Source organism: Tachyglossus aculeatus, chromosome 1, assembly GCF_015852505.1.
Source record: "Tachyglossus aculeatus isolate mTacAcu1 chromosome 1, mTacAcu1.pri, whole genome shotgun sequence".
Classification (NCBI taxonomy): domain Eukaryota; kingdom Metazoa; phylum Chordata; class Mammalia; order Monotremata; family Tachyglossidae; genus Tachyglossus; species Tachyglossus aculeatus.
Window position 1 is genome coordinate 55,602,280 of NC_052066.1, and position 23,942 is coordinate 55,626,221.

At 49.5% G+C, this 23,942-nt stretch overlaps 1 protein-coding gene and 1 long non-coding RNA gene across 4 annotated transcripts in view; one reads left to right on the plus strand and one right to left on the minus strand.

Annotated features, from left to right (window-relative positions):
* Positions 1–2,824: 2,824 nt before the first annotated feature.
* On the minus strand, positions 2,825–16,567 carry LOC119926509. The gene is made up of 3 exons (XR_005450359.1): positions 16,535–16,567; positions 5,870–6,012; positions 2,825–3,139 (listed from the first exon to the last, which is right to left on the minus strand). It is a non-coding gene; the product is annotated as an uncharacterized LOC119926509 (long non-coding RNA).
* The window catches only part of TBL1XR1 (TBL1X receptor 1), a 231,323-nt gene continuing 223,930 nt past the window's right edge, over positions 16,550–23,942 (plus strand). For 2 of the 3 annotated variants that reach the window (XM_038762492.1, XM_038755677.1), the window contains exon 1: positions 16,550–16,741. The gene's annotated coding sequence lies outside the window, so the exon portion shown is untranslated. The remainder of the gene's footprint in view (positions 16,742–23,942) is intronic. The other variant, XM_038744104.1, reaches the window with a different exon arrangement.

Consider the following 23,942-nt stretch of genomic DNA (forward strand, 5'->3'; position numbering starts at 1 on the left):
AGGCACAGAAAAGTGAAGTGACTTGCCTAAAATTACACGGCAGACAAGTGGTGGAGCCGGGATTAGAACCCAGGTCCTTCTGACTCCGAGGCCCTTGCTCTATCCATCAGGCAACACTGCTTCTCCTTAGTGCTGTGGATATTTTGGAAAGTTTTTCAGAGTCAGTCTGGCCCAGAGTGAGAACTGATCTTTAATAATAATACTGGAATTTGTTAGACTGTGAGCCCACTGTTGGGTAGGGACTGTCGCTATATGTTGCCAACCTGTACTTCCCAAGCGCTTAGTACAGTGCTCTGCACACAGTAAGTACTCAGTAAATATGATTGATTGATTGATGAAGCACTTACTATGTGCCAAGTACTGTTCTAAGCGCTGGGGTAGATACAAGATACAAGGTTATCAGGTTGTCCCACGTGGGGCTCACACTTTTAATCCCCATTTGAGGTAACAGGGGCTCGGAGAAGTGAAGTGACTTGTCCAAGGTCACACAGCAGATAAGTGGTGGAGCCGGGATTAGAACCCACATCCTCTGACTCCCAAGCCTGAGCTCTTTCCACTAAGCCACGGTGCTCTGGGCACTTCCCTGCCTTAGGCAGATCTGCACCTGGGAAGAGGAGACTGTTTATGATTAGAAGAAAAGATACAGGCCTCAGGAGGATTCAGTGTTAGTGTTTTGGGGCTTTGAAGGGGTGAATCAAGATCGAGGAGCAGTAAAAGAATGTGTTGAACATGGAAAAAAAAGAGCGGTCCTTCAAAATCAGGGTGACCTATGGCTAAATGGTGGCATAACTGACCAACATGAAAAAATAGAATATCCTTCAAAAATGACAGATGAATTTAGGTCCTGCCACTTCCTGGATTTTTTGAGGTGCCTGCAGAGGCCAGGGCTGCTACGTGCCGGGCCCTTGGGGTCTGTTACCTGCACATGGATCTGTGATTCTTTAGACCTTCAAAACAGCAAATTTGCTATTCACCCCACCCTCAGCCCCACAGCATTTATATACATATCTGTAAATTACTTAGTTACATTAATGTCTGCCTCCTTCTCTAATAATAACAATACTAATAATAACGATGGTATTTATTAAGCACCCACCATGTACCAGACACCGTACTAAGTGCTGTGGTGGATACAAGCCAATCCGGTTGGACACAGTCCCTGTCCCATGTGGGGCTCTCAGCCTTAATCCCCATTTTGCAGATGAGGTAACTGAGGCCCAGAGAAGTGAAGTGACTTGTCCAAGGTCACACAGCAGACACGCGGCGGAGCCGGGATTAGAACGCACGACCTCATGACACCCAGGCCCACTGCACTCTAGACTGTAAACCCCTTGTGGGCAGGGAACGTGTCTACCAACTCTGTGATACTGTACCCTCCCGAGTACTCAGTATAGCACTCTGCACAAAATACGTCCTCAATAAATATCTCTGATGACGATCCTCTAGACCGTGAGCACGTTGTGGACAGGGAATATGTCTACCGACTCTGTTCTATCATATGCTCCCAAGCGCTTAGTACATTGCTCTGCAGAGAAGCAGCATGGCTCAGTGGAAGGAGCACGGACTTTGGAGTCAGGGGTCATGGGTTCGAATCCCAGCTCCGCCACGTCTGCTGTGTGACCTTGGGCAAGTCACTTGACTTCTCTGAGCCTTGGTTACCTCATCTGTAAAATGGGGATTAAGACTGTGAGCCCCGCGTGGGACAACCTAATCACCTTGTATCCCCCAGCACTTAGAACAGTGCTTTGCATATAGTAAGTGCTCAACAAATGCCATCATTATTATTATTGTTGTTATCCCATTAGTGCTCAGTAAATACGGTTAATTGATTGCTGATGATGCTGAGGGCTGACTGTGGACTGTGAGCTCGTTGTGGGAGGGGATTGTCACTCTTTATTGTTGTACTTCCCGAGCACTTAGTACTGTGCTCAGCACAAACTAGGTGCTTAGTAAATACGAATGAATGAATGAATGAATGAATGAATGAATGAATGAATGAAGGTGCACAGGAGGGTCAGCCTGGTTGTTTTGCAGGATAGAAGTCACCTTTCACCCAATGCCTCTCTCTTTCACTGCAACCAAGTGTTTGTCCTCCAAAGACTGAATAGCTGAGTGGCAGATCTGAAGCCAAGAGAACCTGCTTTGGCCCCAACACGTGTCAAGGACATAAGCTTATGTGGGTTGTTTTCTTTCTTTCTTCTTTTGACTGCTAATGCTATTTATTGAGCGCTTCCCGGACGCAGAGCACTGTAATAAGCGCTTATGTGTCTTGGCCGCTTCGGTTGTTTTGGATTTATCCCAACGACAGGTTATGACCTGCAGTTGGAAAATATGGACATCCTAAATACCTGTAATTAAAAATGAAAAATCCAAGTCAGGTTAATTTCACCAGTACAGTGAGGTCCCCCAAGGGATGGAGAACTGTGGCCAGCTGTGCAGTAGTTGAAAAGGCCCCCGCTACACGGAAAAAGGAGTTTGTGTTCGGCGATTTTTGAGATGTGTGGGTGAGATGGGTGCACCCGCTCCGGATGTCAAAAACTGATTGGTGAAAGAACCGCAAAAGTATTGCACCAACTCAAAATGAAACGAAACAGAAACGTACATTAGGGTGCTCCGACAGGCTTAGAAAAAAAAAATGTGCACCTTTAATTTGCTAGATAACTACGTACCAAACGTGAAAAGAATAAGTGATGGGGATCATTATTTTAAGTTCCCAAATAGGCATTTTGTCCTTTCATGTTTGTTTTAAATGCTTTAATTGCACAAAATATCAAACAATTTGATGAATCATGATGACTTCAAAATGTAAAATGAGATCCTGTCATCTTGGGATAATCCTTTTCTACTTCACTTCATGGCGGACAAAGAATCCAAAGGTGTGTGTTATCTCATCACACCACACCCTTTTGGTGTAATATTGTTGAAATCCAACAAGTTAGGATTCGTCTAGTCATTTTACAACATATATGTAACTTCAGGTAACACTTCCTTGTCTGTAGGTTTGTCTGTCTTGTGAAATTCACTCGAAAGCTCTCCTGAGTCTTCTTCACACGACTCCCCTTATTGCGGAATGCCTCCCGTAACAGCAGCAGAATCCTTTCTCCCTTTTAGAGGCGTGATTCATGTTTGCATTCAGAGCCTAGAGAAAGCATAAATATCAGAGGCATCGCTGAAAGTCATTGAAAGATATTTGTGACTTTGTCCTTTGTCCGATGGTGCCTAATAATTGCTGGAATTTCCTCCATGCTGTGCCTTACCTATGGATAAGGTGTAATCTGAGAAGGTGGAGTAACAGGGCCAAATGCACTTGTGTGGATACTTTATGATTTTTTTGGGGTGGGGGAAAGGGGAGGTGGGTATTACAGACTTTCCAATTCTGCTGTAAAGGTTGTGAATCAGAGAAATAGCCCTTCCCACCTCCCCCAAATAAATCCCCCCCCCCCCACACACACACACACACAGAAAGTGAGGCCTTGTAAAACACGATGGAGACAGGGCTTACTCAGGTTTTTCCTTACCCACGGGTATTTCCAGTCCTTTCAGATCTATGCCTTTGCACAGTTAGGTACATCAGAGATGCTTTACTCTATTAGGGTGGGGGTTACCCTCAGGGTGGTGGGTTATCAGAAGTGCTGGATTTATGGCTTTCTTCTTCCTTAGAAAAGGGCATGCTTCAAGTAGCTTAGGGAGAAACCGGAAAAAAACTGGTAAACACCTATGCCACCAGTCTGGCCTGTTCTTTTGGGGTGGCTCAGGGATGAAGAACTTGATAGATTTTGAGAAACATCAGATGTTTTCTCCGGCCTGGAAGTCCCTTCCTCCTTAAATCGGCAAAATCATGTCCTTGTCCACCTTCAAACCACTTGCCCTATTCACTAGACTGTGAGTTCATCGTGGGCAGGGATACTCTCTCATTATTGCTGTATTGTATATTGCCAAGCGCTCAGTACAGTAAGAGCTCAATATATATGATTGAATGAATGAATGCGTGCGTGCATGGGAAGGGAGTGGGAGGTGGGGAACAGAAAGTAAGCAACCTCAAAAGCTGGATTTGGGGTGGGGAGGTGGGGGTCTGCCACTGCCACTTCCACTCTACCCCCAAATCGATCAGCCTGCCACCCCAGGGACCAAAGACATCACGCTGGAAGTTGACCTTTGCGACCTTTGGGATCCCCCAGGGCTGCTCTGCTTCGCCGCTAAGGCCGGCAAGAGCAGATTCCTCAGATTTTCCCTGCTCCCAGAAGAGTTCATTGACTGGCCTTAACCTTATTGTCTTGGTGTGTCCACTCTGTTGCTTGGATCTGTTGTTATCTTTACATTTAATCTGTTTATCCCCCACCTGGGTGGTGAGTCCCTTAAAGGGACAGGACTCGCATCCCCTCCTTTTTATTTATCTCATCAGAAGCCCTTGGTACAGAGTTAGCGCTTCCGACTTTAATCATGTCACTTCTTCGAAGAGGCATTCCCTGAATAGTCCCCACCTGCTGACCCACCCCATTAATGTTGGTTTATTCATTGGTTCCCTTTTGTTGCATGCTTTATAGATTGTTTACTTTTTTTTGGCATTTGCATCTATTCTCTTATTGACTATTTTTGCGCGGCTCGTCTCCACCACCGACCTGTAAATCCGCCAGGAAGGGCTCCCGTCTTTTACCTTTATTTTCTGTTCCTAATTTCTGAGTACACTGTTCTGAACGCAGTAGGCGTTTGAGAAATGCGGTGGATGGGGATGGTGATAATGATCCCTTTGTAAACCAAAGTCGTTACCAACCTCATCCTCCTCAATTTAGGAAAGTAATAATAATAATCATAATAATGATGGTATTAAGCGCTGACTATGTGCCAAGCACTGTTCTAAGCGCTGGGGAGGATACAAGTTAACCAGGTTGTCCCATGTGGGGCTCACAGTTTTATAATCCCCGTTTTACAGATGAGGGAACTGAGGCCCAGAGAAGTGAAGTGACGTGCCTGAGGTCACACAGCTGACAAGCTGTGACAAGCAGTTAGTAAGTGCTCAGTGTGGCTCAGTGAAAAGAGCCCAGGCTTCGGAGTCAGAGGTCATGGGTTCAAATCCCGGCTCCGCCAATTGTCTGCTGCGTGACTTTGGGCAAGTCACTTAACTTCTCTGTGCCTCAGTTACCTCATCTGTAAAATGGGGATGAAGACTGTGAGCCCCCTGTGGGACAAACTGATCACCTTGTAACCTCCCCAGTGCTTAGAACAGTGCTTTGCACATAGTAAGTGCTTAATATAAGCCATTATTATTAGAGAAGCAGCATGGCTCAATGGAAAGAGCCCGGGCTTTGAAGTCAGTGGTCAGGGGTTCAAATCCCGGCTCCACTACGTGTCAGCTGTGTGACCTTGGGCAAGCCACTTAACTTCTCTGAGCCTCAGTTCCCTCATCTGTAAAATGGGGATTAAGACTGTGAGCCCCACATGGGACAACCCGATCAACTTGTATCCCCCCAGCGCTTAGAACAGTGCTTTGCACATAGTAAGCGCTTAAGAAATACCATGATTATTATTATTATTAAGCAGTGGAGCCGGGATTAGAACCCACATCAACTGACTCCGAAGCCCGTGCTCTTTCCACTAAGCCACACTATCACACTCTAGACGTAGGTTCTTATTCATTCATTTATTCAATCGTATTTATTGAGCGCTTACTGTGAGCAGAGTGCTGTACTAAGCGCTCGGGAAGTACGATTCAGCGACAAATAGAGACAATCCCTGCCCACAGCGGGCTCACATTCCAGACCTGATGTCTGTCCTGCGCCGTGTGACTTCTGGTGGGCCCACGATATTTGAAGTAGGCCCAGTTATATTTCTGTACATTTTTTTGTTTTTTTGAAGAATCAACTTCCCTCACCATTCAAAGCAGCCTCTTGGTCAGATAGCAGCACACGTTCAAGTCTACCAACTCGGTAGCCTCAAACTCTCCCAAGTGCTCGGTACAGTCCACGGCCCACAGTTTGCGCTCGATAAATAGCAACGATCGCTTGACTGATTGATCTACAGTAGATGTGAAGGAATACAAAACAGGTCTGCCTTTTAACGTGGAATAAGAATGCCTTTGAAGATCTCTGAAGAACGTGAAATTTATGTTTAGAGGAAAGCGTGTCTTTACATTTCACTAAAATATTGCCTCAGGAGTGGATAAAGTCTTAAGCATGCTACCATTTAGTTTGAAAAACAAGAGAAGAATATATTTGTAGAGAATTTTAAGGAAACACAACAAATATGTTGCAATTTGCATCCATGTTGCATTTTAGAAGAACATGAACATATTATCAATCGGCGTGTGCCAAGTAAAACTGGAGTATTCTTTCCCTTTGGTATAATTACCCCTTGGGACTCTTTTTTATTAGAAATAATTTCTACTCACTATAAAACCAATGGTCAAGGGGGACAAGTTGCACATTCACTGACCATATCGCTAATGTGTATTTTCAATGGATTCGATGCTCTAATTATGCCAAAATCCAAATATGGCCAAATTTGCTCTGGCCACTATTTTAAGGTGGATATCTTGTAAAGACAATGAACGCTGCAACTTTATTCCATTAAAGGAGTGACGACTGACCAAAGAGACGGACCGTTCGATACATACCACCACCTGCCTGATTTGCCCCACATTTGGATACAAACACTTCAGTTTCAGCTTCGGATCGCTCTATGAAAAACGACCTGAGGGACTGTCTCTATATGTTGCCAAATTGTACTTCCCAAGCGCTTAGTACGGTGCTCTGCACAAAGTAAGTGCTCAATAAATACGATTGATTGATTGATTGACCTTTTCCCGTGTTTTCTTTTTTCTCTTCCCCCCCCGGGGAACTAATTCTGCGGTCGAAATGGGAATTTGAAATCGGCGGCATATTACACCTGCAGTTTCTCTGCCGACAATATAATAACTTTCACAAACACCTAGACTCATGGTATTTATGGTATAAGACCCCCAACACGCAAAGGTACATATGAGAAGCATTATGGCCTGGCGGATAAGAGCCAATGGGGCCCGGGAGTCAGAGGACCGGGGTTCTCAAGCCGGCCCTGCCACTTGCCTGCTGTGTGACATTGGGCAAGTCAGCTCCTTTGGCCGTATTTATTGAGCACTTACTGTGTGCAGAACACTGTACTAAGCGCTTGGAAAGTACAATTCAGCAGCAAATTAGAAACAGTGCCCACAGCGGGCTCACAGTCGAGAAGGTCACTTCACGTCTCTGGGCCTCCTCCTCCGTAAAATGGGGTCATCAATCAATCAATCAATAAATCAATCGTATTTATTGAGCACTTATTGTGTGCAGAGCACTGTACTAAGCGCTTGGGAAGTACAAGTCATCAGGCTGTGAGATCCCTGTGGAACCAGGACTTGTATCCGATCTGATTAGCTCATAGCCGTCCCGGCACCTAGGTGGGTGTCTGGCACATAGTGAGCGCTTACTACGCAGCGTGGCTCAGTGGAAAGAGCCCGGGACTGGGAGCCAGAGGTCGTGGGTTCTAATCCCGGCTCCTCCACTCGTCCACTGGGTGACTCTGGGCAAGTCACTTCACTTCGCTGGGCCTCAGTTCCCTCCTCTGGAAAATGGGGATTGAGACCGTGAGCCCCACGTGGGACACCCTGATGAACCTGCCTCTCCTCCAGCGCTTAGATCACACAGTCGGCGCTTAACAAATGCCATCGCGTGGCTCAGTGAAAAGAGCCCGGGCTGGAGAGGTCAAGGGTTCTAATCCTGCCTCCGCCACTCGTTAGCTGTGTGACTTTGGGCAAGTCAGTGTGTGGAGAAGCAGCGTGGCTCAGTGGAAAGAGCCCGGGCTTTGGAGTCAGAGATCATGGGTTCAAATCCCGGCTCTGCCAACAGTCAGCTGTGTGACTTTGGGCAAGTCACTTCACTTCTCTGTGCCTCCGGTACCTCATCTGTGAAACGGGCATTAAAACTGTGAGCCCCCTGTGGGACAACTTGATCACCTTGTAACCTCCCCCAGTGCTTAGAACAGTGCTTTGCACCTAGTAAGCGCTTAACAAATGCCATCATCATCATCAAGTCACTTCACTGGGCCTGCTCCCTCATCCGTAAAACTGTCTGTCTCCCCCTTCTAGACCGTTAGCCCGTTGTTGGGTAGGGACCGTCTCTATATGCGGCCGACTTGAACTTCCCAAGTGCTTAGTACAGCGCTCTGCACACAGTAGGCGCTCAATAAATACGAATGAATGAATGAATGGGGATCAAGACCGTGAGCCCCACGTGGGACAGTCTGACGACCTTGTATCTCCCCCAGCGCTTAAACAGTGCTTGGCACATAGGCAGCGCTTAACAAATGCCGTCCTTAGTATTAAGCGCTTAGTCCAGTGCTCTGCACACAGTAGGTGCTCAATAAATACGAATGAATGAATGAATGAATGAATGAATGGGGATTAAGACTGTGAGCAAAATTCATTCAATCGTATTTATCGAGCGCTTACTGTGTGCAGAGTACTGTACTAAGCGCTTATGTTTGTATCTCCCCCAGCGCTTAAACAGTGCTTGGCACATAGTGAGCGCTTAACAAACGCCGTCCTTAGTATTAAGTGCTTAGTCCAGTGCTCTGCACACAGTAGGTGCTCAATAAATATGAATGAATGAATGAATGAATGGGGATTGAGACTGTGAGCCCAGTGTGGGACAATCTGACAACTTTGTATCTCCTCCAGCCCTTAAACGGTGCTTGGCACATAGCGCTTAACAAACGCGGTCATTAGCATTAAGTGCTCAGTCCAGTGCTCCGCACACAGTAAGCGCTCAATAAATCCGACCGAATGACTGAATGGATGCCATAAAAAACAAACCCGCATATACCTATCCCTCTAGACAGCACACGGGGAGTGGTGGTGGTGGTGGGGGAAATCTCAGAAATTCCGCCTAAATCCCTGGGAGCCCAAGTTTACGGTATATTAAGTCACCCTGCCCAAGTTAAGTGGTGTTGGTTATTTTTTTCATTCATTCATTCATTCATTCAATCGTATTTATTGAGCACTTACTGTGTGCAGAGCACTGTACTAAGCACTTGGGAAGTACAGGTTTGCAACATATAGAGACGGTCCCTACCCAACAGCGGGTTCACAGTCTAGAAGGGGGAGACAGACAACGAAACAAAACGTATTAACAAAATAAAATAAATAGAATAAATATGCACAAGTAAAATAAATAGAGTAATAAATATGTACAAACATATATACATATATATAGGTGCTGTGGGGAAGGGAAGGAGGTAAGATTGATTGATTTTTTGTTCAGTGGTGTTTATTACTTGTACATATCTATTCTATTTATTTTACTTTGTTAGTATGTTTGGTTTTGTTCTCTGTCTCCCCCTTTTAGACTGTGAGCCCACTGTTGGGTAGGGACTGTCTCTATATAATAATAATAGCATTTATTAAGCGCTTACTATGTGCAAAGCACTGTTCTAAGCGCTGGGGAGATTACAAGGCAATCGGGTTGTCCCACAGGGGGCTCACAGTCTTAATCCCCATTTTACAGATGAGGGAACTGAGGCACAGAGAAGTTAAGTGACTTGCCCAAAGTCACACAGCTGACAAGTGGTGGAGCTGGCATTCGAACCCATGACCTTTGACTCCAAAGCCCGGGCTGTTTCCACTGAGCTACGCTGCTTCTCTATATGTTGCCAACTTGTACTTCCCAAGCGCTTAGTACAGTGCTCTACACACAGTAAGCGCTTAATAAATACGATTGATTGATTGAGCACTTATGGTGTGCAGAGCACTGTACTAAGCGCATGGGAGAATCTAGTGCACCAGAGTTTGCACAAAGTGCTCTCCTCATGGAGCAGACCCTAGAGACCTGACAGGGTGTCAGTCAATCGTATTTACTGAGCGCTTACTGTGTGCAGAGCACTGAACCAAGCGCCTGGGAGAGGACAAAGGCCTTCCCAGACTGAGCCCCCTTTTTCCTCTCCTCCTCCCCATCCCCCCTCCCTACCTCCTTCCCCTCCCCACAGCACCTGTAGATATGTTTGTACAGATTTATTACTCTATTTATTGTACTTGTACCTATTTACTATTCTATTTATTTTGTTAATGATGCGCATCTAGCTTTAATTCTGATTGTTCTGACGGCTTGACAGACTGACTTGACAGACGACAGACGACTTGACTTTTAGACTGTGAGCCCACTGTTGGGTAGGGACTGTCTCTATGTGTTGCCAATTTGTACTTCCCAAGCGCTTAGTACAGTGCTCTGCACATAGTAAGCGCTCAATAAATACGATTGGTTGATTGATTGATTGATTGACACCTGTCCACATGTTTTGCTTTGTCCTCTTCTAGCCTGTGAGCCCATCGTTGGGTGGGGACCGCCTCTAGATGTTGCCGACTTGGACTTCTCAAGCGCTTAGTCCGGTGCTCTGCACACAGTAAGCGTTCAATAAATATGATTGAATGAATGAATGAGTAAGGCAGGGGGGATGAGGAGGGGGAGAGAGGGTTGATTCACTCATTCATTCATTCAATCGTATTTATTGGCGCTTACTGTGTGCAGAGCACCATACTAAGCGCTTGGGAAGTCCAAGTTGGCAACATATAGAGATGTTCCCTACCCAACAGCGGGCTCACAGTCTAGAAGGGGGAGACAGACAACAAAACAAAACATAGAAACCAAATAAAATAAATAGAATAAATATGTACAAGTAAAATAAATAAATGGAGTAATAAATATGTACAAACATATATACAAATATACAGGTGCTGTGGGGAGGGAAAAGAGGTAAGGTGGGGGGATGGGGAGGGGGGGCAGGGGGAGAGGAACGAGGGGGGTCAGTCTGGGATTCATTCAATCGTATTTCTTGAGCGCTTACTGTGTGCAGAGCACTGTACTAAGTGCTTGAGAAGTACAAGTTGGCAACATATAGAGACGGTCCCTACCCAACAACGGGCTCACAGTCTAGAAGGGGGAGACAGACAATGAAACAAAACATATTAACAAAATAAGATAAATGGAATAAATATGTTCAAGTAAAATAAATAAATAGAGTAATAAATATGTACAAACATATATACATATATACAGGTGAGATGCATATTACAGCGCCAGGCCCATAGGAAGCACCTAACAAATGCCATTATGATTATTATTAGTAATAAATAACCTTTTCTTACATCTACAAGCATATCCCAGACACCCCCTCCCCCCCTCCAACCCCCGCAGGGGAGGGAAACTGAGGCCCGCTCACAGCCTAGAAGGGGGAGACAGACGAAACAAAACATATTAACAAAATAAAGTAAATAAAATAAATACGTACAAGTAAAACAAATAAGAGCCTGCTGTTGGGGAAGGACCGTCTCTAGATGTTGCCAACTTGGACTTCCCAAGCGCTTAGTCCAGTGCTCTGCACACAGTAAGCGCTCAATAAATACAATTGAATGAATGAATGAAATAGAATAGTAAATATGTACAAACATATATACATATATATATATAGATGCTGTGGGGATGGGAAGGAGGTAAGGCGGGGGGGGATGGGGAGGAGGGGGAGAGAGGGTTTACTGAGAGCTCACCTCCTCCAGGAGGCCTTCCCAGACTGAGCCCCCTCCTTCCCCTCCCCCTCCCCCCTCCCCATCTCCCCCTTACCTCCTTCCCCTCCCCATAGCACCTGTATCTAAGTATATATGTTTGTACGTATTTATTACTCTATTTCATTAATTTAATCATATTTATTGAGCGCTTACTGTGTGCAGACCACTGTACTAAGTGCTTGGGAAGTACAAGTTGGCAACAGACAGAGACGGTCCCTACCCAACCGCGGGCTCACAGTCTAGAAGGGGGAGACAGACAACAAAACAAAACATATTAACAAAATAAAATAAATAGAATAAATATGTACAAGTAAAATAAATAGAGTAATAAATCCGTACAAACATATATACATATATACAGGTGCTGTGGGGAGGGGAAGGAGGTAAGGCGAGGGGATGGGGTTGGGTAGGAGGGGGAGAGGAATGAGGGGGCTCAGTCTGGGAAGGCCTCCTGGAGGAGGTGAGCTCTCAGTAGGGCTATTTATTTGTACATATTTATTCTATTCTATTTTGTTAATATGTCTTGTTTTGTCGTCTGTCTCCCCCTTCTAGACTGTGAGCCCGCTGTTGGGTAGGGACCGTCTCTATATGTCGCCAACTTGTCATAGCAGCGTGGCTCAGTGGAAAGAGCCCGGGCTCCGGAGTCAGAGGTCATGGGTTCAAATCCGAGCTCCGCCAATTGCCAGCTGTGTGACTTTGGGCAAGTCACTTAACTTCTCTGTGCCTCAGTTCCCTCGTCTGTAAAATGGGGATGAAGACTGTGAGCCCCCCGAGGGACAACCCGATCACCTTGTAACCTGCCTAGCGCCTAGAACAGTGCTTTGCACATAGTAAGTGTTTAATAAATGCCATCGTTATTATTATTCATGCATTCATTCAATCGTATTTATTGAGCGCTTACTGTGCTCAGAGCGCCGGACTAAGCGCTTGGGAAGTACAAGTTGGCAACAGATAGAGACGGTCCCTACCCAACAGTGGGCTCACAGTCTAGAAGAGTGGGCTCACGGTCTAAATGAGCCCTTCCCAAGCGCTTAGTCCGGTGCTCTGCACACTGTAAACGCTCAATAAATACGATTGAATGAATGAATGAAGGAATGAATGAATCAATGTCCCCAGCCCCTCTGAAGCGAAGCGGCTTTAAGAGCCGACGGGGCGGCCTTGGCCTGCCTTGCGCGTGGGTGCGGGGGTACATATCGATTCTATTTACTTTATTTTGTTAATATGTCTTGTTTTGTCCTCTGTCTCCCCCTTCTAGACTGTGGGCCCACTGTTGGGTAGGGCCCGTCTCTATAGTTGCCGACTTGTACTTCCCAAGCGCTTAGTACAGTGCTCTGCACACGTGGGCGCGGGGGTACATATCGAGTCTATTTTATTCTGTTAATATGTTTGGTTTTGTCATCTGTCTCCCCCTTCTAGACTGTGAGCCCACCGTTGGGTAGGGCCCGTCTCTATAGTTGCCGACTTGTACTTCCCAAGCGCTTAGTACAGTGCTCTGCACACGTGGGCGCGGGGGTACATATCGATTCTATTAATTTTATTCAGCTAATATGTTTGGTTTTGTCGTCTGTCTCCCCCTTCTAGACTGTGGGCCCACTGCTGGGTAGGGACTGTCTCTATGTGTTGACAACTTGTACTTCCCAAGCGCTTAGTACAGTGCTCTGCACACGTGGGTGCAGGGGTACATATCGATTCTATTTATTTTATTCTGTTAATATGTTTTGTTTTGTCGTCTGTCTCCCCCTTCTAGACTGTGAGCCTGCCATTGGGTAGGGCCCATCTCTACATGTTGCCGACTTGTACTTCCCAAGCGCTTAGTACAGTGCTCTGCACACGTGGGCGCGGGGGTACATATCGATTCTATTTATTTTATTCTGTTAATCTGTTTGGTTTTGTCGTCTGTCTCCCCCTTCTAGACTGTGGGCCCACCGTTGGGTAGGGCCCGTCTCTATAGTTGCCGACTTGTACTTCCCAAGCGCTTAGTACAGTGCTCTGCACACGTGGGCGCGGGGGTACATATTGAGTCTATTAATTTTATTCTGTTAATATGTTTGGTTTTGTCGTCTGTCTCCCCCGTCTAGACTGTGAGCCCACCGTTGGGTAGGGACCGTCTCTATAGTTGCCGACTTGTACTTCCCAAGCGCTTAGTACAGTGCTCTGCACACGTGGGCGCGGGGGTACATATCGAGTCTATTTTATTCTGTTAATATGTTTTGTTTTGTTCTCTGTCTCCCCCTTCTAGACTGTGAGCCCACCGTTGGGTAGGGCCCGTCTCTATAGTTGCCGACTTGTACTTCCCAAGCGCTTAGTACAGTGCTCTGCACACGTGGGCGCGGGGGTACATATCGATTCTATTTATTTTATTCTGTTAATCTGTTTGGTTTTGTCGTCTGTCTCCCCCTTCTAGACTGTGGGCCCACCGTTGGGTAGGGCCCGTCTCTATAGTTGCCGACTTGTACTTCCCAAGCGCTTAGTACAGTGCTCTGCACACGTGGGCGCGGGGGTACATATCGATTCTATTTATTTTATTCTGTTAATACGTTTGGTTTTGTAATCTGTCTCCCCCTTCTAGACTGTGAGCCCACCGTTGGGTAGGGCCCGTCTCTATAGTTGCCGACTTGTACTTCCCAAGCGCTTAGTACAGTGCTCTGCACACGTGGGCACGGAGGTTCATATCGATTCTATTTATTTTATTCTGTTAATCTGTTTTGTTTTGTCGTCTGCCTCCCCCTTCTAGACTGTGGGCCCACCGTTGGGTAGGGCCCGTCTCTATAGTTGCCGACTTGTACTTCCCAAGCGCTTAGTACAGTGCTCTGCACACGTGGGCGCGGGGGTACATATCGATTCTATTAATTTTATTCTGTTAATATGTTTGGTTTTGTCGTCTGTCTCCCCCTTCTAGACTGTGAGCCCGCCGTTGGGTAGGGCCCGTCTCTATAGTTGCCGACTTGTACTTCCCAAGCGCTTAGTACAGTGCTCTGCGCTCGGAGAAGCAGCGTGGCTCAGTGGAAAGAGCCCGGGCTTTGGAGTCAGAGATCATGGGTTCAAATCCCGCCTCTGCCACCTGTGTGACCTTGGGCAACTCACTTCACTTCCCTGTGCCTCAGTTCCCTCATCTGTGAAATGGGGATTAAGACTGTGAGCCCCACGTGGGACAACTTGATCACCTTGTAACCTCCCCCAGCGCTTAGAACAGTGCTTTGCACCTAGTAAGCGCTCAATAAATACTGTGCTCATAATAAGCACGGTCTTTTAGACTGTGAGCCCACTGTTGGGTGGGGACCGTCTCTATATGTTGCCAACTTGTACTTCCCAAGCGCTTAGTCCAGTGCTCTGCACACAGTAAGCGCTCAATAAATACGATTGATGACGATAGTAAGCGCTTAACAAATGCCATCATCATCATCATCATCACACGTGGGCGCGGGGGTACATATCGATTCTATTTATTTTATTCTGTTAGTACGTTTGATTTCGTCGTCTGCCTCCCCCTTCTAGACTGTGGGCCCGCCGTTGGGTAGGGCCGGGCTCTCTAGACCGTTGCCAACTTGGGCTTCCCAAGCGCTCAATAAATCCGATTGATCGATTGATTGATTGATTGATTGATTGATTGACTGAGAGCCGGGGTGGGGGGGGAGGGGCCCGCGCGCGCTTCCCTCAGCCGCGCTCCTTTGCGCCTGGCCGGTCACCTCCCCCCCCCGGCGCGCGGCCCCCTCTCTCGGTGTGTGTGTGTGTGAGTGCGCGCGCGCCCCCTCCCCCCGCTGTTTGGCCGTGCGGCGGCCTCGCTCCTTTGCGCCTGGCCGGTCGCCCCTTCCCCCTCCCTGTCGCGCGGCCCCCCTGTTTCGGTGCGTGTGTGTGTGTGTGTGTGCGCGCGCGCGCGCCCCCTTCCCCCACCCGGGTGTTTAGCCGCGCGGCTGCCCCCTCTATTGCTCCTGGCCGGTCACCTCCCCCACCCCCTCCCTGTCGCGCGCCCCCTCCCCCCACCCGGGGGTTTAGCCGCGCGGCGGCCCCCTCTATTGCGCCTGGCCGGTCGCCTCCCCCCACCCCCCTCCCTGTCGCGCGCCCCCCTCCCCCCACCCGGGGGTTTAGCCGCGCGGCGGCCCCCTCTATTGCGCCTGGCCGGTCGCCTCCCCCCACCCCCTCCCTGTCGCGCGCCCCCTCCCCCCACCCGGGGGTTTAGCCGCGCGGCGGCCCCCTCTATTGCGCCTGGCCGGTCGCCTCCCCCCACCCCCTCCCTGTCGCGCGGCCCCCCCCCCTCGGCGCGTGCGCGCGCGCGCCCCCTCCCCCCGCCGGCGCTTCGCCGTGCGGCGGCCGCGCGCTCCTTTTGCGCCTGGCCGGTCGCCGGCCCCCCCTCCCCGGCGCGCGGTGTGCGCGCGCGTGTGTGTGTGTGCGCGCGCGCGCCCTCCCCCCCTGGGTTTTGCCGTGCGGCGGCCGCGCGCTCCTTTTGCGCCTGGCCGGTCGCCGGCCCCCCCCTCCCCGGCGCGCGGTGCGCGCGCGTGTGTGTGTGTGTGTGCGCGCGCGCGCCCCCTCCCCCCCCTGGGTTTTGCCGTGCGGCGGCCGCGCGCTCCTTTTGCGCCTGGCCGGTCGCCGCCCCCCCCCCCCTCTGGCGCGCGGTGCGTGTGTGTGTGTGTGTGTGTGCGCGCGCGCGCGCGCCCCCTCCCCCCCTGGGTTTTGCCGTGCGGCGGCCGCGCGCTCCTTTTGCGCCTGGCCGGTCTCCTCCCTCTCCCCTCTCTCGGTGTGTGTGTGTGTGTGTGTCCCTCCCCTCCCCCCCGCGGGCCGCGCGGGGCCGGTGTGTGTGTGTGTGTGTGCGTGTCCCCCTCCCCCCCGGGCCCGGGCGGTGTGGCGTGTCTGAGCCGTTGGCCTCCGCCGCCGCTCGGCCCCGTCCGTGTGTGCGTGTGTGTGTGTGTGTGTGTGTGTGTGCGCGCGCGTGTGTGTCCCGCTCCCAACCGCGCGGCCTCGCCACCGTGTTACCTCCCGCCTCCGTTGCCGGGCCGGGCCGGGCCGGGCCCCCCCCCCACCCGGCCCCGGGCTGCCGCTCGCACCCCACCAACGGGGCCTCTTTTCGGGCTGGAGGAGAAGGACAAGGACCGGCAGGACCAACACCACCGTCACCACCACCACCAGCAGCAGCAGGAAGAGGAGGGGAATTTCGTTGGGGCTCCAATTCCCGGCTGCCAGGTAAGGCCGGCTGGCACGTTTGGAACTCGTGGCCCTGTCGGGGGGCTGGGGGCTATTTTTTGGACCCCCCCCTCCCCCCCCGGAAAGACCCGGCGGCGCCTCGAGTCGAGGAGCCGTCATAAGGCGGCCTCGTCCGCGGCCTATTTTTAGCGAAGACGGGGCCTTCCCCTCCCCATCGGTTTTTTTTTAAAAAAAAAGGGACCGAAAAACGCCCCGACCCGTCCTGATTTTCCGGTTAAAAATGGGAGGTCGTGGGTTCAAATCCCGGCCCCGCCAACTGTCAGCCGGGTGGCTTTGGGCAGGTCGCTTCGGCGGGCCTCAGTGACCCCCATCTGGAAAGTGGGGATTAAATGGGAGCCCCCGGTGACTCCCCGGCGCCTTGGCCATCACTTCCCTTAACCTCAGAGAAGCAGCGGGGCTCGGTGGAAAGAGCCCGGGCTTTGGAGTCAGAGGTCATGGGTTCGAATCCCGGCCCTGCCAGTTGTCAGTTGGGTGACTTTGGGCCAGTCACTTCACTTCCCTGGGCCTCGGTGACCTCATCTGGAAAGTGGGGATGAAGACTGTGAGCCCCGGGTGGGACACCCTGATCTCCTTGGAACCTCCCCAGCGCTTAGAACAGTGCTTTGCACATAGTAAGCGCTTAATAAATGCTATCATTATTATTATTATTGTAACCTCCCCAGCGCTTAGAACAGCGCTTTGCACCTTTTAAGCGCTTAGCAAGTACCGTCCTTATCATCCCAGCTTCGCCCCATGTCTGCTGTGTGACCTTGGGCAAGTCACTTCACTTCTCTGACCTTTGCACCCAGTAAGCGCTTAATAAATCCCATTATTATTATTATTATTATCCACGCACCCTCCCACGCCGCCCTCGCTCTCCACGGTGTGATTTTCATTTCTTCCCCCCTGGGAGCACATCGTGTTTCCAGCAGTTTTCCCCAAAAAACCGCCCTTCTAGACTGGAAGCCCACCGTGGGGTCGGGGCCTGCTGTGCACATCGTGTTTCCAGCAGTTTTCCCCCCCAAAAACCGCCCTTCTAGACTGGAAGCCCACTGTGGGGTCGGGGCCTGCTGTAGACGTTGCCCGCCTGGACTTCCCGAGCGCTTAGTACATCGTAAGCGCTCAATAAATACAATTGAATGAATGAACTATTCCCCTCCACTCATCCCCCCCCCCCCCAAAAAAAAACTTAAATTCACAAAGTTGTTGTCGGTTGCCGAGTAAGTTTTGGGTGGAATGTAGGTTTGGACAGGGTAAAGGCCACGATGTAGGCCGAGGGAAATGACCCCCCTCTCAGGATCTTTTTAAATTGAAATGGAAACGGATTTATTTTCCTTGGAGACTCGACGTTCCCAGTTTCGTTTGAGTTTGCTCCGGCTTGCCCTTCCCAAGCGCTTAGTACAGTGCTCTGCACACAGTAAGCGCTCAATAAGTACGGTTGATTGATTGGTTCGCCCTGCACTGGCCGTTGAGGTTAAAACGTACGTGGAGCGTGTCGGTTGAACGATATAAGGAGACGGTCCAGTAAAGAATGTTTTCAAAAGTACCGTGTCATTTTTTTTCTTTCTATCCTTCCTTCTTAGTTGGACAAAATTTAAAAGATGAAATTTCCTCAGGGGTGCTTTATTTACACACATTTTTCTTTTTGCTTCTATCGTGCCTTCTTAGTAGGACACAATTTAAAAGATGAAATTTCCTCACACACACACAACTTGTTGGGACATCACAGCTGAGTGTCTAAGCTATTATGTAAAGTTTTAGCGTGTGTGATTTTTGTGGATTTTTTTTGACTTCCCAAAGTTGCCTCTAACTCCAAAGTAGCATTCCTTCTGTTGATTGTTACGGTAGTTATCCTAAACAAAACCTAATATGGTTCCTGAAGTAAGAAAGGAGTCATGGGCCATTATTTGAGCCTTTTGGGGGGGGGCTAAATTCTAATTAGGCTATAATAAAAAAATCCCATCCCTTAGGAATGTCTTCAGTTGTTTGGATAACAGGGGTTTGTAGTTTATCTCCGAATTATGTGTGTGAAAATATTGTGGCTGGTCGAGAGAATGTTTGCGACTTTGGGCTTTCCCACGTGATTGGTTTTGGCTGTGGCGTGAGGGGTTTTTTCGGTTTTTTTAAAAACATCAGTGCATGTTAAAAAAAAAAATGAATTCTCAGACACCTGGGACTCTGTGCTCACTATTTGAATCCACCGTTAGGCAAGGGAGTCGAGGCAGATTGGTCTCCATGAACACGGGGCTTATGTTGTGCCGTATCAAGAGAGGACTTTGTGTTAGGCCTCCCAAACTATCACTGAGAACTCTGGAAATTATTTAAAACCGAATTTTACTTCCTGGGGGAGGGGCAGCAAGCACATAAGGGTTAGTGAGAAGCAGCATGGCACAGTGGAAACAGCATGGACTTTGGAGTCAGAGGTCATGGGTTCAAATCCCGGCCTCACCACTTGTCAGCTGTGTGACTTCGGGCAAGTCACTTCACTTCTCTGTGCCTGTTACCTCATCTGGAAAACGGGGGTGAAGACTGTGAGCCCCACGTGGGACAACCTGATCACCTTGTAAGCTCCCCAGCGCTTAGAGCAGTGCTTCACACATAGTAAGCGCTTAACAAATGCCATTATTATTATCATTAAGGATTGGTTGATTGTATGTCACGCTTTTGATACTCTTTTGTTTTTTAGTTTATCCTTTATCAAATACATTTTCAGTCTTGTTTTTTTTTTTTTAAAAAAAAATGCCAACTCTTCAGCTGGTTCCTCTAGCCAACACCTGTTACCAGACATTTTGTGTGAATGGAGAATTTTGCTTGCCGCCTGGATGTGGAAACTGATCTTAAGGGGGAAATGGGCAAGAAAGTAAGTTATCAGCCAGGTATTTTTAGAAGGAATCTCTAACATGCAGAAACAGGGACGTAGGCAAGTACAAATGTTATTTTAAAAGGAAGCCAAAACTTTGTGTTGCCAACCTCGGTCGTGACTATCAGTGGGCTGCGCTGCTTTCCTGTGTGTGTGTACGGCCCGGAGAAGCGTTGTGGCCTAGTGGAAGGAACCGTGGGCAGGGAGTCAGAGGCCCTGGGGTCTGCCCCTGGCTCTGCCCCTTTACTGCCGTGTGACCTTGGACAAGTCACTTCTCCGTGCTTCAGGTTCCCAGTCGGTAAAAGAGGGATTTACCCTCTTTTCTCCTGTTCTCCTTCCTACTTAGACTCTGAGCCTCCCTGTGGAACAGGAACTGTGTCTGACCTGCTTATCTTGTATCTACCCCAGTGGTTGGCACATGGTAAGTGGTTAACTCATGCCATTATTTTTTTTTCCCTTTCAATGACTGTGGCCTTTTACTAAGTAGTTGCTGCCAGAGTAGGTATATATTGAGTTTGTTACTTCGAGGGTGTCGTCCCAGAATTTCAAATGGGTCAATAGACCAACTTGCTGGCTTTACGGACGCGGACCTTCCGTAGACCCAGAAAGCAAAGAAATGCGATAATAATAATAATGATGGCATTTGTTCAGCGCTTACTATATGCCAGGCACTGTTCTAAGCACTGCAGTATGAACAGACGCATTACCAAAAAAGGAAATGGGATCAATAGGCCTTTTGAATGACAACCTGTTGAATAATAATAATAATAATGATGGTATTTGTTAAGCGCCTACTATGTGCAAAGCACTGTTCTAAGCGCTGGGGGGATACAAGGTGATCAGGTTGTCCCACGTGGGGCTCACAATCTTAATCCCCATTTTACAGATGAGGTAACTGAGGCACAGAGAAGTTAAGCGACTTGCCCAAAGTCCCACAGCTGACAATTGGCGGAGCTGGGATTTGAACCCACAACCTCTGACTCCAAAGCCCGGGCTCTTTCCAGTGAGCCACGCTGCTTCTCAGAATAGATACATCTGTTTGGCACGTATGGCAATGAAATATAAATAATCCCTTGTCAGATGAATGGCTGACAAAGGAAATGGCCATTGACGGTTGATGGTAGTAAGAATACACTCAGGCAAATCTTGATTTGGCCGGTCTTGGTGGAGTTTACCGGAAAATGCGATTCTAAGTTACTCTTATTTTGGGGAGAGAGTAGTTAGGAGTGGCTCTCAGTACCCCCTGCTTCTCCCCCTCCCCATACCCCTCCCCGCCCTTTGGTTTTTTTTTCAGTGCTTCCTGTGTGCCCACTGTTGGGTAGGGACTGTCTCTATATGTTGCCAACTTGTACTTCCCAAGCGCTTAGTACAGTGCTCTGTACACAGTAAGCGCTCAATAAATACGATCGATTGATTGATTGCCCTTGTGCCAGGCACTGCTTTAAGTGCTGGGGTAAATACGAACTGATCAGGTTGGGCACGATCCACGTCCGTGTCGTAATCCCCGTTTTACAGATGAGACACAGAGAAGTTAAGTGATTCGCCCAAGGTCACACAGCAGACAAGTGGCAGAGCTGGGAGTAGAACCCGGGTCCTTCGGACCCCCAGGCCCGTGCTGTATCCGTCGGGCCACGCGGCTCCTTGTTTTCGTTCCCTTTTCGTTGAAACCTTTGGCAAACGTGCCGTTTCGTCCGCCACGTTTGCGGAGTTATCACCAAAATAAAGTTTAGGGCAGTGTACACCAAGGCAGAGTGGGAACCGAGACAGGGAAGTGGATGTGGATCGATACACTCCACAGAGGGTACAGAAACCCTTGTGCCAAAATAATACTGACCTCCGACCCCTCCCCAGATTTGGCGGGTCGAGGTTCCCTGCCCCAGACTGTGCCCCTAAGGGGCAAACCCTGTGGCATAGTTCACACACTTTAATGGTATCGACTGTCTGCTCACAGTGAGCGCTCCCTAAATACGGTTGACTGAGACAGGACAGTTGCCCGATTGAGTTTAGGCGGACAGAGTGTCTTTGCCACGAGCCTGGACCCTTGGGCTCGAGGCTCTTCTGACTGACAGATGCTGCCTTCTGCGAGCCGGGCGGGTACCGGCGACCGGTAGCGTCCAAGCGCGGTGCCGGTGAGACCGGCAGTTGGTTTGGGCTAGCCAGGCAGCGTGGAGTAGATCGGACTTTTGTTGTGGGCAGGGAATGTGTCTGTTTATTGTTGTATCGGACTCTCCCGAGCGCTTAGTACAGTGCTCTGCACACAATGAGCGCTCAATAAATACAATTAATAATAATAAATATGATGGATTTAATGAACGATAGGGTTGAAGAGGCTCAATGGGCAGTGCTCCCAGATTTCACGTGATATTCATTTGTTCACTCATTCAGTCGTATTTAATGAGCGCTTACTGTGTGGTAGTGTCGGGCTCCCCTCCATCCTCGACCCTCTGCTCTGGGTGATGATAATAATGATGGTATTTGTTAAGCGCTTACTATGTGGCAAGCGGTGTTCTAAGCGCTGGGGGAGATACAGGGCGATCAGGTTGTCCCATGTGGGGCTCACAGTCTTCATCTCCATTTTACAAGATGAGGTAACCGAGGCCCAGAGAAGTAAAGTGACTTGCCCAAAGTCACCCAGCTGACAAGCGGCAGAGCCGGGATTAGAACCCGTAACTAATGACTCCCAAGCCTGTGCTCTTTCCACCAAGCCACAGTGCTTGTCAGCATGATGAGAGGCGACCCTGTGTGGGATGAGCCAAAACACTGAGGAAGGGAGAGGGATGGGCACAGCCAGGAGGAGGAGGCGATTTCCTTCTCTCTAAACCGGCCGCCCCTCTCTGGCCATGGGCCTGCCTCCAGAGCACGCCTTCTCCCCACGGAGCCAGTCTGGTCCTCTCAGGCATGTGGCTCCAATGTCCTCATCGGCCCTTAATCCCTGTCAGTGAACACTCCATCAGAAGCAATCAATCAATCAATCGTATTTATTGAGCACTTACTGTGTGCAGAGCACTGTACTAAGCACTTGGGAAGTACAAGTTGGCAACATATAGAGACAGTCCCTACCCAACAGTGGGCTCACAGTCTAGAAGGGGGAGACAGAGAACAAAACCAAACAGATTAACAAAATAAAATAAATAGAATAGATATGTACAAGTAAAATAAATAAATAGAGTAATAAATATGTGCAAACATATATACATATATACAGGTGCTGTGGGGAAGGGAAGGAGGTAAGACGGGGGGATGGAGAGGGGGATGAGGGGGAGAGGAAGGAAGGGGCTCAGTTTGGGAAGGCCTCCTGGAGGAGGTGAGCTCTCAGTAGGGCTTTGAAGGGAGGAGGAGAGCTAGCTTGGCGGATGGGCAGAGGGAGGGCATTCCAGGCCAGGGGGATGACGTGGGCCGGGGGTCGACGGTGGGACAGGCGAGAACGAGGCACGGTGAGGAGATTAGTGGCAGAGGAGCGGAGGGTGCGGGGTGGGCTGTAGAAGGAGAGAAGGGAGGTGAGGTAGGAGGGGGCGAGGTGATGGACAGCCTTGAAGCCCAGGGTGAGGAGTTTCTGCCTGATGCGCAGATTGATTGGTAGCCACTGGAGATTTTTGAGGAGGGGAGTAACATGCCCAGAGCGTTTCTGGACAAAGACAGTCCGGGCAGCAGCATGAAGTATGGATTGAAGTGGGGAGAGACACGAGGACCGTACTGAGCCCTCAGGATAATTAATACAGTGTAGGTAGACGTGATATCTGCTCTCATGGAGCTTATAATCTAGTGGTCTATAGGCATTATGTCACAGTATTGGAGTAAGAAAAACCTATCAGGCTTCTTGGAACCTAGGTGATCTTAATAGGCCTTTGGAGATGGGGAGAGTGCTGGTCTGTCGGATATGAAGGGGGAGGGCCTTCCAGTCGGAAGGTGGGGCGTGAGCAAGGGGTCACCAGGGAGGTAGAGGAGCTGGAGGTACACGCACTGGCTTGGAGTAGGGACATCGGGGAGGTGAGGTGGGAAGGAGGGAGAGAGCTGACCTGGTGGCTGAAAGCTGATGGTGAGGGGCTCTGCCTGATGCAGGGAAAGCTGGATGACCAGTGGATGTTTTCGAGGAGTTGGGGAGATGTGCACGGAACAAGTATTTTGGAAAAACGACCCGGGCAACAGAGCGAGACGAAAGACTGCCTCCGCGGGCTCTCGGACCCTCGCGCCGTGGCAGAGAACCGCCGCCTCGCTTCGGGCTTCCCGACACGCCCTGTCCTGGCCAGCCGGTAAAGGCTGCTCCCGTGTGCCCTCAGCGTCCTCCCCATCAGATGGTCCCCACCCCGCTGCCTCCCTGGGGACCGGCGCCGCCAATCCTCC